This window comes from Pogoniulus pusillus, chromosome 17 (genome assembly GCF_015220805.1).
Source record: "Pogoniulus pusillus isolate bPogPus1 chromosome 17, bPogPus1.pri, whole genome shotgun sequence".
NCBI lineage: Eukaryota > Metazoa > Chordata > Aves > Piciformes > Lybiidae > Pogoniulus > Pogoniulus pusillus.
In genome coordinates, this window is record NC_087280.1 from 7,131,928 (window position 1) to 7,145,604 (window position 13,677).

The 13,677-nt window shown below is 41.4% G+C and overlaps 1 long non-coding RNA gene across 1 annotated transcript in view; it reads left to right on the forward strand.

The window, feature by feature from the left end:
- The window catches only part of LOC135182889 (uncharacterized), a 47,019-nt gene that overhangs the window by 369 nt on the left and 32,973 nt on the right, over window positions 1–13,677 (forward strand). Inside the window, exons 2-3 of the long non-coding RNA XR_010305334.1 lie at window positions 2,891–3,000; window positions 6,799–6,874. This is a non-coding gene — a long non-coding RNA (uncharacterized LOC135182889). The remainder of the gene's footprint in view (window positions 1–2,890; window positions 3,001–6,798; window positions 6,875–13,677) is intronic.

Here is a 13,677-nt window from a genome sequence, read left to right on the forward strand (position 1 = left end):
GCATTAGTGCTTGTACTGTTAGGGACGATTTAATAAGCGCCAAGAAGGGAAAGTTGTACGGTTGGAGCTGATACAAGGAGCAGGAATGAGCGAGACTGCGCCGCTTGCTCCACGGCCTGTTAGGCGGAGTTCCCGCGTGGATTTTAATGGATTGTGACAGGTTTAACTAACGGCCAGGTTTAATTACACTTGAAATTGCCTTCCTTTCTATCCTCGCTCTGCTTGCGAGAGCACTCTGCTGCCTTGACGTTATTTTAGAGTGCAGATAGTTCGCCTTTCATTATTATTCTCAGCTTGCAAAAGACACAGGCGGGAGTATAGAGATTAATCCCTGAGGTGCGTGTGTGACTTGACAAGCTAGGAAATGCACTTGGATTCAGATCCAGAAGTCTGTGGTGATTCGTACCTTTTGTTGGAACATGTTTCTGCAGACTAATTCCTGTGAAAACTGCTGCCTTTAGTACGGAGGGACCTTTTCTCTGAGACACAGAGGGTCAGAAAGCAGGAGCGCTTCTTGGGAAGCCTTTCTGAATGGACGGAAAGTTCTGGCGTTCGAGGGGGTGTGAGAGGAAGTGAACATCTGTTGCAGAAACTCAAATAGCTTTGGCGTTAGGCTGAGGGAAAAGCTGGGTTTGTGCATGTGAAAATGCCTTCTTCAGGAGCAATATCTGCTTATGCTGCCACTGCGTTTCATGAAATAATATGCTTTAGGTTCTCCTGTAACACATCCCCACTGTGTCAGGCTCACTGGTAGCCAGGGCCTACCAGAGTGTTCCATGCCTGGCCTCTCACTCGTGCAGCCTCTAGTGCTCTCTGGGACTTGCGTCACAGCAGCAAGAGAGGAATAAGGCCTACCTCCGGAGCGGGAGGATGTGGTTTAATGCCGAGCTGAGCCAGAGCGTTTTGGTGCAGACATGTCATACCATTTGTTCTGCTGGACATACCTACGGGGAACGTTTCCACACTAAAAGGAGGTTGAGTATGGGACTTAGCTAGTTGCTCTTAGATAAAAAGGAAATTCTGAAGAGAGGATTTTTGCAAGAAACTGCAGATGAGTTCAGCTCCACCTCCCACTCAAGCAGCTGCATGGTGAGAAAGTAATGCTCTGCTGCAGCTAAGGAGCAGAGGCAGGGAAGAAGTCTTAAATTTCTTTTTCAACAGATCTGTTAGGTTAAAGCCTTGTCCTGATAGCAGCTCCTGTTATATAGGAGTGCCTTCATGTAAAATTAATGGCCATAACCAAGTCTCCAGCGAACTTCATGAACTCTCTCGTACCGCCATTTTGTGGTTGAGAGCTTGTTTCAGTATGAGCCTGGAAATGTGGCCATGGCTGTGCTCTGTGGTAAAGGGCGGGCTGCTGAGGCAGGGGGGCTCAGAGGAGGAGGTCTTGTTTTGCTGAGAACTTACTGCATTTTTGGCTGGATGAACGCTTTAGCATGACTTTGTTCAGCAAAGAGCAACATTGTGATAATTACTTGTAACAGAGAGGCTTTTTAATGCAAAAGAAAATGTATTTGTATTTGGCAGGTGTGTGTGTAGCCCAGTTAGGGTCCTTGTGTCACTGTCTTTTAATCACGACTACAAATTAAAATATGCCTCTGACTTTCTAATAGCTCACTTGAAGTAAAAAATTATTCTGTCACTATCAGTATGAAAGCATCACTATCCTTTTTTGCACGTACAAGAGCTGGGTGTAGTAAGTGATTTGTTGCCAGAATGTGAAAATTCCTCCTGCTTAGTGGAACTAGTTTTGACTTTCAGTGCAGGATTGCAAATATTAAAGGCTTCTGCATGAACTAACAGTAGCAGATAGCCTCCTTACAAGCAACAAAGGTAAAGAGTCTCCTTTGTAAACTGTCAGTCATTACACTGGATTGGTAGTAAAAACAATTGTATGGAAAATCACTGGCCGAAATACCGTGCCCATATAGCAGCTCTTTCTTGTAATGATGCTACATTTACCTGCCTATTTGTTAGCTGCTGTTTTTACTGCATATCTATTTTCTCTGAGCAAGTGGAAAAGTAACTTTCCCTAAGTTCACCTTAAATCTTAAATTCACCTCTGCTGAATATCCTGCAACTGTTGATTTGTTCTCACCAAATGACCCGATTTTTGAAACTGAGATTACAAAAAACATTTAATAAAAATAGTTCCTACCTCCTTTTTTAATTACTTTTATTTGATTATGTTGCTAATGCATTCTTGCCTGAAGACATTTGTCCCATAGACTGAGATGGGAATTTTTTTCTCTGTTATGGCACTATTTTTCCATCCACTCAAGTAATAAGAGTCTGGGTTTTGGTAGGAATTTTTAATACTTAGTGTTTTCTTAATGCATAATTTAGAGTTTTGTTTAGTTACACATGCATAGCAGTAGAATAATTCTCAATTGAATCCGCCCTGTTCTGCTCCTCCCAAAATAGCTCATTGTTTTAAATTACAGATGTAAGAAGTTCTAAAATGCATTGCAAAATGAAAATAATTTCATGAACTCTAGTAACGAGAACTTTAAACAGAACAGAACAAAGTCCTTACAAAAATGCCAGAATTGTTTCAAAATCAGCTGATGGGGGGGGGGGAACAACCGAACTAGGAACATTTTTCATAACTGGTGTAAAAAAATACTACTCCAGTGAAAAAGATGCTTAACACATCCATATAAACAAAATTATAGTGGAAGTCTGCAGCATGCAAAATTGGGCAATCTGAAGCAGGAATTTTATGAGTAGAAGCCATGAGGAATTTTATCTGAGAAAAAATTAGTTTAGTCTTCCCAAGAATATAATTAGATCTGAACATGCAGTTTTATAGTAGCAGACATTTAATCAGTACATCTTCTGCATGAGTTTGGTCAATAATTTCTTCCATTTTCATACACTTCTGCTTTAGATTCAGTATATCAGACACAGAGAAGGTGTAAACAACAGGAGTTCTATGGATGTCAGTGGAGTCATACTGTTTTACATCACCTCAGGAAGCTCACTATGAGAACAGAAAAGGTAAGAGGCCCTGTAATTCCTCTCCTTGTTTCAGTTCTTAAACAGCAGCTCTAAGATGAACAGACATAGTTTCATTCTATTTTGTCTATGTAAATTGTTCCTTGTCCAATAAAAGTGAAGAAATGAGCATGAAGTAACAGGTCAGATATTGGAAAATAGCATTACTGACACTGTATGGAAACTGTATGCATTTTTTTGGGTTTCTTGGGAGGACTCCTAGCGAAGATATCAACTGTGCAAATAATGCCTGTATATTTCTAAGCACCAAGGCTGCCTGGGGGCTCTGGTATGGGGAGAAGGGCCTGATTTGGCTTTAATTTCTTTATTTACATATTTTTACCTCCTCTTGAAAGGGGAAAGATGGGAAAGTAGGCTTGATGAAAACATTGCTGCTTGTACAGGAAAGTGTTTTACTTTGGCATCCAGCCTAAGTTCTTACCTTCCTCAGTAATTCTCTTAGTTGTTTACTTATTAGATACCACTTACCACAACATTTAGTAAGCAGGTGTCTTTCAAAATGTAAGGGTTTTTGGTAGGTTTATAGCACTGTGTTTTTTATTTTCACCTTTTGCCTTTTTAGCCTTTCTTGATGTTCCATATAGGACTGGCTGCGTAGCAAAACTAGACTTGCCTCTGGCTTTTCTAGACAGGCCTGTAGAGTGGTGCTTGTGGGCTTCTCTGTCCATAGCATAGCCTCCTCACATCTCTACATGGGGGCTGGCATCACCACCAGCATTCAGGCACCTCTTAGTTGCAGGAGACTTACCATGCTTGTAAGGTTCTGTGGCTTATGGGCACTGCTCTTTCCAAACTGTAAATCATTTCTTTGTGAGCAGTATACTTTGTTTCTGCTTTAGGTGTCAGTTGTCAGGTACTGGGCAGATCACTGCAGTTGCTATGCTTGTGGCATTCTGTTTTACACACCATCTCTGAGAAGCTGTAACCAAAGAAATGTCATACCTAAGGCTACACAGGGCTGTTTCTCTGGTTTCTTTCAGACATGAAGCAGGCAAAGAGGTCTTTTTTTGAGACAATAAGTGCTGTTCCTTGCAGTAATGATTAGCAGGGTGTCCTAAAATATTTCATGGTGATAAACATTGTTGAATACACCAAACAGGCCAGTATCATAATGTGCCTGACCTCTGCCGTTGAGACATGAGAGTGTCTTGGTTGATTTCCAGGTACAGGCATTCCTTTCTGCTGTGGTCAGGCTGCTGAAGTGGTCACACAAAAGTAAACATTAAAAGCTTTTGCTTTTAATTTCCTTTCTCATCTTCCTTTTACTTTTCTATCTCCTGATTTTCCTAAGGTTGCTGTTCATCATAGGTAACAGGAGAGCAGTGCAATGAGAGCAAAGCTGTAGGTCAGTGGTCTATAACAGACTATGAAAAAACTTCCAGGTGAAGGAGTAATACCTGGTGGTCAGTGGTAATGAGACATCCAGTCACAAGTTAGCTGCTGCACTAGTAAGGCTGCACTTTTAACTGTTGATGTAAAAATTTATGAATATTGGCAAATGTAATTTTCCTGTCTTAAAAAAATCATAGAACTTGAGATGATGAAATCCAGTTTTCCATCTGGTGCACATTTGTGTGGAATTGAGTAAAAAAGTAAAAAGAGAGTTACTTTAAAATGCAACAGCAAGTTGAATAACACTTGCCAGATAAAAGTAGGGTGTTCAGGTTAAGGTGTAGAAAACATGGAAAAGTTAAACAAAATATAATTATTTCCTCTGTTTCCAGTCTCTGTAACAGGTGCCTAAGAGTTCTGTCAGATTCTGTCAGCTGTAAAGCAGAAAGCAATTCAGTTAGAAGCCATGCATTGGAAGTAATCACTTTGACTGGATTTTATCCAAAGAATCATTATTCTGAGCTCTGTTTAACTCATTTCAGTGTTGGTTTTGGTCTTTTATGGTTTGCCAATATATAATTCCTATTTCTTCACTTGTATGTGCTTTTTGAAATGTGTGAAGCTCCTTCTCGTTCAGAAGCACAGAAAATACTAATGTGTTCACCAGGCAGCTCTTAGATGACTGAGTTGATCCAGTATTGATTCAATAAATGTTGTGTAACATTTATTCATGTTCATGCTTGCAAGCCACCAATGAACTGCAAATGCAAATACGACTGCAAAATACTCAGCTGAATATTTTTGCAATATGGTGTCTGCAGCAGAGATTACAACATCAGATCAGTAATATATTTGACCTACTGAACAGGTAAATGCTCAAACCCTGATATTTTCTATGTATAAAATAACCATGAAAAGATGTGATATTTGCAGACACTTGATGTACAGTGCTTGCTATTGGGCACTTTTTTCCTCTTTTTTTTTCCCCCCTGTTCTTTTTATTTGTTTGTATTCCTTTGGCACCACTATCAGTTCTTCTGCAGCCAGGAACCTTTATTGTCAGTTGTGCAAGGGAGATTTATCTGGCAGATAATTGCGCTCCCTGAAAAAGGGCCTGAGAAGCTAAGCCAGCCTTTCATCCTCATCTATGAATGCACACTGCTTCTTCACTGCCTTATCTTGTCATAAACTCTGTGATGCATAGTCTCCTATGCCCTTTCACAAGTACTCTCTTAAATGCAGAAACCATTTATAAAGCTGAATTCTGCTTTCATTTTTGTGTTTATTGCCCATGTTTGCATTACATTCAGACTATCAGTATGAGACCTGCATCTGGTCTGCGTCTCCCACTCCTTAGCCACTGTGTTGGAATCTATCACTTTCATGACCATGTTATGACTTCTGTTCACCTTTACAGTAACCTACATACTGAATCCTGAGTACCAGCCCTAGGATGCCTAAGCCCTGATTAGTTTGACAGAGATAGGATGTGTTACCCCATAGCAATTCGCAGATGCCCAAACTTAATCCATGTGGGAAGCTAATATAAACTATAAGGTACTGTGAAGCCCAGGCAAGGAACAGCACTTGCAGTTGCCGTCAGTGTGTGTGTGCAGGCCAAATAGCCAACCGTGTCCTGGGCTGCATCAAGAGAAGTGTGGCCAGCAGGGCAAGGAAGGTGATTCTCCCCCTTCACTCTGCTCTCCTGAGACCCCACCTGGAGTACTGTGTACAGTTCTGGAGTCCCCAACACAAGAAGGACGTGGAATTGTTGGAGTGAGTCCAGAGGACGCCGTGAAGATTCTCAGAGGGCTGGAGCACCTCTGCTATGAGGACAGGATACAAGAGCTGGGGCTCTTAAGCCTGGAGAAGAGAAGGCTTCGAGGACACCTTGTAGTAGCCTTCCAGTATCTGAAGGGGACATACAGAAAGGCTGAGGAGGGACTATTTACAAGATCTTACAATGACAGGACGAAGATTAATGCGTTTAAACTGGAAGAGGGGAAATTTGAACTAGGTGTTAGGAAGAAGTTCTTTATAGTGAGGGTGGTGAAACACTGGAACAGTTTGCCCATGGAGGTTGTGGATGCTTCTTCCCTGGAGGTGTTCTAGACTAGGCTGCATGAGGCCTCGAGCAACCTGTTCCAGTGGGAGATGTCCCTGCCTATGGCAGGGGGTTGGAACTGGATGATCTTTGAGATCCTTTCCAACTTAAACCACTCTATGATCCTATTGAACAATATTGTTCTAGGTTGAGAACTGTGTTACCTTTGTGTATTGTTTGAGAATCTGATCCTAGCATTTTCAGAAATGCCCAGCCACAGAGCGCTGGTTTTGCTGATACCTGATTTTGTAATGGCATAGTTTATGCCATTGAATGAATTGAGTGCTAGATGTTATGTGTCATATGCAGACAGACCTCAGAGTTTTCTCATTTATTTTTTTCAGGTACACTAGATGACAATGACATCATTTCACATGGCAATATTTTCTTCCTTTCCTGAGTCAACTCCCGATGCAGAAGGTAAGATTATGTCTCTAAGCAGTGGACAGTTGCAGAAATGTGTCATCAAGTTACCAAAGGGCTCAGTTTGTAGTGTGGAGTACAGAAATTATTCGGGCTAAGCACTGTGCAGAAACCGAAGTGTTTCTAGGAAACTCAAGTAGTGGGAAGGAAGATGTGCACTTCATGTGACACAAGAGCATGAGCTATACCAGCTGGCACTCAGAGAGGTGGCCCACAATTTCCCTATCCTCCTGTATGTCCCTGCATAGGCATATCAATAGTAGCAATTTCTGAGAGCATTAGGCACACACGTTTTGAAAACAGGAATCCTTGTTTTAGGTACTTTGAATGTAGTTTTGGAGACTTGGGATATCAGTTTTGTAAGTTTCTGGCTGTGACTTCTTCCTAGCAGTAGTTTTACTTGTTCTAAAGCAGGTGTGCATGCTATGTTGAGCTATATGACAGTAATTCTTTCTCTGGAATGCCCTGTACTTGGCACTGATGATGCCTCGCCTCAAATACTAAATTCAGGTCTGAGTCCCTCACTAAAAGGACATTGAAGTACTGGAGCATGTCCAAAGAAGGGTGACAAAGCCAGTCAGGGATCTAGAGCACGTGTCTTGTGAGGAGCAGCTAAGGGAAGTGGGGTTGTTAGTCTGGAGAAGAGGAGGCTGAGGGCAGATCCCACAGATTCTCTGCGGTTGTGTCTGTACCTATGAGGAAAGATAGATTTTTCCCTTAGTAACTTTTACATTTCATTTCTAGGTTTTAGTATGCTCAACTAATAATACCTGGAAACTGCAACAATTGCTTGTTGAAGTTATGATGCTTTCTCTAGTGTAGCTATTCTGTCTTTGGTAGCCTTCTTATTTATCAGAGGACAGCATAATATTTAGAATGAGGATTGAAGTGCTCTGCATGACAGGTGCTGGCTAATTGCATGTGTTTGTCTCACAGCTGCCAGTGTTCTGTCCAGCTGAGCACATCAGGGTTCATCTGAACCATGACTGTGGTCAACAACAGCCTGGAACAAGGGACTGCTTGTCCCACTGTGGTGACAGGAAAATGCCACTGGGCAGTGCTGACTCTGTTAAACAGTTTTGATAATTCTGCATAGCACAAGCGCTGAACAGAGCACAGTGAATGAGCATCATGATGTAATGCATTTTCCAAGAGGCTTAGATGAAAAAAAATCATAATGAATCTCCTCAGTGAGTGAGATGCTTTTTGGGGAACTAAGTGGGCTATACTCAGCAGTCTCCAGCAGCAAGGATGCTGCCTTTCTGATAGCAGTATATTTATTCCATAGTGCAGAACTGCCATGCTGTACCTTACAGTAAGAGAAATAGCATTGTTATCTAATCATGGTCAGTTGCTTAAGATGTGTTTCTGTCCTTCTTCCATAAATGATTGTTTTTTTCAGTTGCACTGTGAAGGCTGATGCTAGCAACAGAAATCCTGTACAGGCAAAATAACGATGCAAACATAGTTGTTGCACTAATTAATATGCTGCCATGACGCACTTGCTCGTGAATTAAAAACCCACATATAATTAAGGGGGTTTTGTTTTTTGGGTTGGGTTTTTTTGGCTCTTTTTTGTTATTTTATTCTGTGTGTTCAAATGTTGTAACTTGCAATAATTCTCAAAAATAATCTCATGCAGGTGATTCAGATTCGAATGTGGTGATGCCGTAGTGATTATGTGACCAAAATATTATGTAAGACACTTAATGTGATTATTTTGGGGTGAAAAGTGTTAATGTGTGCGTTATGAGTCAGAGCACACACCCACTGACTGGAGCTCACAGCACCCAGAGAAGTGGAGAAGATGCCCTTGTGTTTGAAAGTAGCTGTGTAAAGAGAGGGTTGACTCCTCAGCTTATCTTTGAACTGCAGATTTTGGAGGGGGGGAGCGAGGAGCTAGGGGACTTCCCAGGTGAGGAACCTTGTGCATCAGGAAGCAACAAGCATGGTAATGCAGAGGGAGTTACTGATAGCAGCTGACCCTTAGTGAAAGAATAGGTGAACTGCAGGCTTTTTCTGTGCAGGAAGGAGTGAAGGTTCAGCATCTGACATCTTCCCATCAACCAGTAGAATGTGGATGCCTTCAGAGTAAGGAAAGAACTGAGCTGCATCCTTGATTTCTCTTTCAGTGGGAAACTAATTTTGATAGTTGGCATAGATAACTTGCATCTATTTTTAACAAGGAAAGAAAAAAAGCCTGGGTTTCTTCCCTTCATTCTGGTCTATCCTTTTCCACTTGATGCTTTTCTTAAATGGTGCCCTGCTTTCCACTTCTTCTGCTTGTCACCAGTGAGCTGTTCTGTACTCATTGTAGTTGTCCTCTCAGCAGTGTCCACGATTTGGAAAGACAGCTGTATTCAGTAAGGGTTCCCTGACTGTGCCCTTAAGGTCCACCAAAATCAGCAGTGTTTTTCTGAACCAGGATGTTAGAGTGTCTCACCCAAGCATGGCAATGACATGGCTGTAAACTGCAGGGGTACAGCTGAAATAGAAAGTGTCACATATGCACAGAGAGTGTCCAGAGAACAGAAATGTCTAGTAAGAAAAACTGAGGCAAATAAATTGATACTGGTATAAAGTATAAGGAAACAAAGAGGGGAAAAAAGGCTTAATATGTAAAAAGTAACACCACTGGCAAAAAGTCACTTTCTGGAACTCAGTCAAAGCACTGTCTAAGTTTGGAGAACCATCTTATATGCCAGATCTGTGAATTTCCTAAAGCTGTCATCATGTATGTTATAGATTTTGTTCCATCTTTTATGGAGATTACTAGAATGACTTTCTGCAAGTAGTGAATGACACAAAATCACAAAAAGCATTTTTAATGAGTGTGAACTGTGGGGCAAGTACACAGGGTTTTATGGGAGGCCTCTTCCCAACCTTCAAGCTCCCTGCTCATAACCCAAGGATTAGCTCCAATGTACAAAGTGCCTATTGTGTTCTACACACATACTGTTCATCTGTGTTTCAGGAGACGTAATGCACTGCAGTCAGTAAATGGCATCATTACAGACAAAGCCTATGGAATATGTTTCAGAGAGGATTTGAGCAATAAAATATCACACTGTTAACACTCAAGAGGGAAGGCTGTGAAAGCTTGGCTGTAAATTTTCCTTAAGCAAATACTGTAGTCCACCTTGTAGGAATATTTCCTGTGTGTGGTTTATACGTGATTGAGAATATGGAAGTGCTACAGTCCTGGCCTTCTGTGGGAAACCTGGTAAAACTTTCTCCTCTATCATTTGCTGTTATCTGCAATAGGCTCACCGTGTCACCTGTCCTTAATTGCCCAATTTATTTTTCACACCCTTCTTCCCCTTCTGCTGTAACTGTTTCATTTAGGTCTGATAAATATTTGCAGAAATGTACCTTTCCAGCAACCAGTGCAAAACTCAGGCTGTAGGTCAGATACTGAAGAGAACATTTAGCACAGTGGAGTTTTATCATGCTGTTGCATCTGTTTTATAGGATATCCACAGAGAAAACATCAGTTAACACTGCCTATTTAATTCTCTGCTAAAGACATTGAGAAAGCATTACAATGTCCTTCAAGGACCCCTTTAACACTTCAGAGTGTCTCCTTTCTCTACTGTGCTATGTGATTTGGCATCTCTAGGTTTTTGCAGTTATAATGAATTAATGCTTTCCCTGCATTTAGGTCTTTGGAAGCTCATTCAGGTTACACTGCTAAACAGTCTCTTTCAACAGATTTAGTTATTTTTCTGCTGCTGCTGCAGTTAGTTATTTGTGCCTAATGGAAGCAGTCAATTTATTACTGACCCTTTAAAATACTGCTGTACTTGGAAAGGTGCTGAATGATTCCAGGTTCTTTGCAGACTCTTAGAGTTTTGCAAAGGCTATTTGAGCCCTTGCTGCTGCAGTAAGGTGTATGTTAATGGTGAGCCTTAGAGTCTGGGGTCCTGTGTGATCTCTTGCAGTCAGTTGAATGTGCAGTAGTATCCGTGGTAGTAAATACCAATGGAAACAAATGACCACTACTGAGGCAAGTCAGTAGAGGTAAGACCACTGTGCTTCTAGTCTACATGTAGCTCTGAATGTTTTTCTTGGGAGTGAAGAAATGCCCCTTCAAGAGATTACTTTCATTGTGTAAAATGTGTTTTAGTGAATAGCCTTGGGATGTGATGTTGAAAAAAGCCAGCATAGCTGAAAGACTGGCAAGCCTCTTTACATCCACTTCTTAGTCATGTAATTGATGCACTTTGCTCAAAAGTGCAGTCTTACCCATTATTTTGTGCTTGTCTCTACAGGGCCTGCATTCCTAGCCTTTTAGGAAGGCAGGGAGCATGAGGCCTACATAATTGGACCCTTTTTTGTTTATAGGACAGATGTTCCAAAAACATTCCATTAATTTAAGTACTTACTTTCCCTTTTCAAAGGGGCCATAGGATTTTGGAACTTCCACTAAGGTGTAGGTGTTTCAGCACTTTCATAAACTTGACCTCTCAAGCCATCAGTCATTTTCAGAAATGGTTCCTGTTCCAGGCTAACAGAGGGTTACAAGGAGTAATTTTATTTTCTCCCTTAGAGCAACAACAACAACATGGCCACAGTTGATGATCCTGAGGAATGAGCAACTTCAGGTCATTTATGAATTTGTGAATTTATGTACAGCATTGCTGGAGACGCCAAACTGGTGCTGCTGCATAGCAAAATACCTTTGCTGTACTTTTTCTTAAGGCATTGTTCTGCCTATATGCTCAAAATACTTACATGTTTTGGTCTTCAATGTGGAAAGCAAAGGGTTGTTTTCTATTGCCATAGGTGCAAATAAGTTTTTCTATAACATAAGAAACTACCTACAGAATTTCCATAAACTAGCAACTTGAGGTGAAGGCAGTTGAAGAGGCGGGCCTGTGATTTATGGCAAGGTTGAAAATTTTTAAATATGGTTATTTTGTCAGATTTTAGGGCCCTGGAGGAAGCTGAGTAGCTACTCTGCTGACTTGCTGACTATACTTGGCAGCTGAACATGTGAGTCTCTGTACCTTCAGTACAGGTATATAAAAATGTTAACCCCCCTTTTGGAAGGAAGAAGGAATCTTGTCACCTCGGGACAGGATTTGTGCATAGACATCTCTCTTGCAGCCCCTCCTTAAAACTTGGTGGCTCTTTCTGCTCAGGTGTGTGGGTAGTGCTTGGGCAATCCATAAGCTGGGAATACTTGCAGCTAGACATTTGTCTAATGAAAGGAAAACATTCTCTCTAGGACTCATAGACTTCAGAGAAATAAGAAAGCTAAATATAAAACCAGTTATGTCTGAGTAACTTCCTAACCTACAGGTCACAATGCATTTGGATTTCCTTGCTACAAGTGAAAATAAGTAATCTTTAGCAAGCAAGTGGCATACGCAGCAAGAAGAAAACGGAGGCTAAGACATTCTGAGAGGGGCCAGCAGTCAGACTAGTACAGCAGCTTTATGCAATGCAGTTTGGGCCAACTGATCAAGAGTTGTGCTTTCATCATCTGTGTCATGCTTCACAGGAGGTAGATTTTGGTGTTAGCGTGCAACTTGCCAGGTTACTCTTCAGTGACAGGCCTTCTGAGGAACAATGTTAAAGGAATAAAATAGAAAGTGAATGAAGAAGTGAGAGTACATGTGACAGCAAAATCAAGAAAGAGACAAGTAGGAAATGGCATGTGAAGTGAAGGATTTTGGAGATTGCTACTCGAGTTTTGCAGTGTTTACACAACAATTCTTTGTCCTTCTGTTCCCCAGGCAGATAGCAGTAGGTGGCAAATACCGCTCCAGTGGCAGATCTCTAATGGAGGTGTAAAAATAAGCAAATTGTTTCCAAGTTTGTATTTGAATCAGATATTCAGATGGGTGGCTCTGACTCTGTGTCACACTGAATTAGTTCCATCAAGTATTTTCATTCTTCTCCCTCCCATCTTTTACCTCCACTCCCAGCACAGTCTAATTTGGGAAATTGTGAAATCTTGTGTGAAATCTTCTTGTGTAACACTGCTCAGCGAGACTATAGCAACAGCACCACAAATGAGCTCCAGATAATAACTGAATATTTGTATCTAGTTCTAAAGACACATAGCCAGTGGAAAGAAGTAGTAGGCTGACCTTATTAAGTGGAAGGTAGATTAGATCATGCAGTGAATATTCATTATTGCCAGTTGTCTGCTGGTAGAAAGCAACTTGAACCAGAACTTGTTCTTCCAAGGAGTGCTGACATTGAGAGGTGGATGGTACTTGTACAAGCTATTACATGCGTTGTGGCACAGCTGAAAAGTGAAGAATGAAAACAACCTATAGGTGACGCAAGCTCCAGCTTTAAGGAGTACTATCTTATGTAGCATGTGCTATTGGAGTGAGACCTGGAGCTGAAGATTTGTATAAGAATTAGCTAAAAACTTTGGCCAACATCCTGGCATTTTCATAAAACAAGAGTGCTGTGATTGGCAGGGCACAAACCCATTCATGGCCAGGGCAGTGTGCTGCTTCAGGGGCCCAGGATGGCTGCTAGAGGCATTTGAGGGGTACTGCTGGAAGGCACGCTCTGCTTGAAAAGCATCAGCAGTGCCTGGAGGAAGGCCAGTGTCTACAGAAATAGGTGAATAAAGTAGCCAGTCATGACTTCAGTCAGGCTTGTCTGAAAACTGTACTTGCCAAGGCCTTAAAGTATGGAAATCTCCCCTCTCTCTAAGCCTATCAAAGGGCTTTGTAATGTGTTCTTCCAGTGGTTACTACACTATGCAGTTAAGGTTGGCACTGCAGAATGCAGTAAGCATTCTGGACTGTTTGAATGCCTTTGAAGTAAGCAGT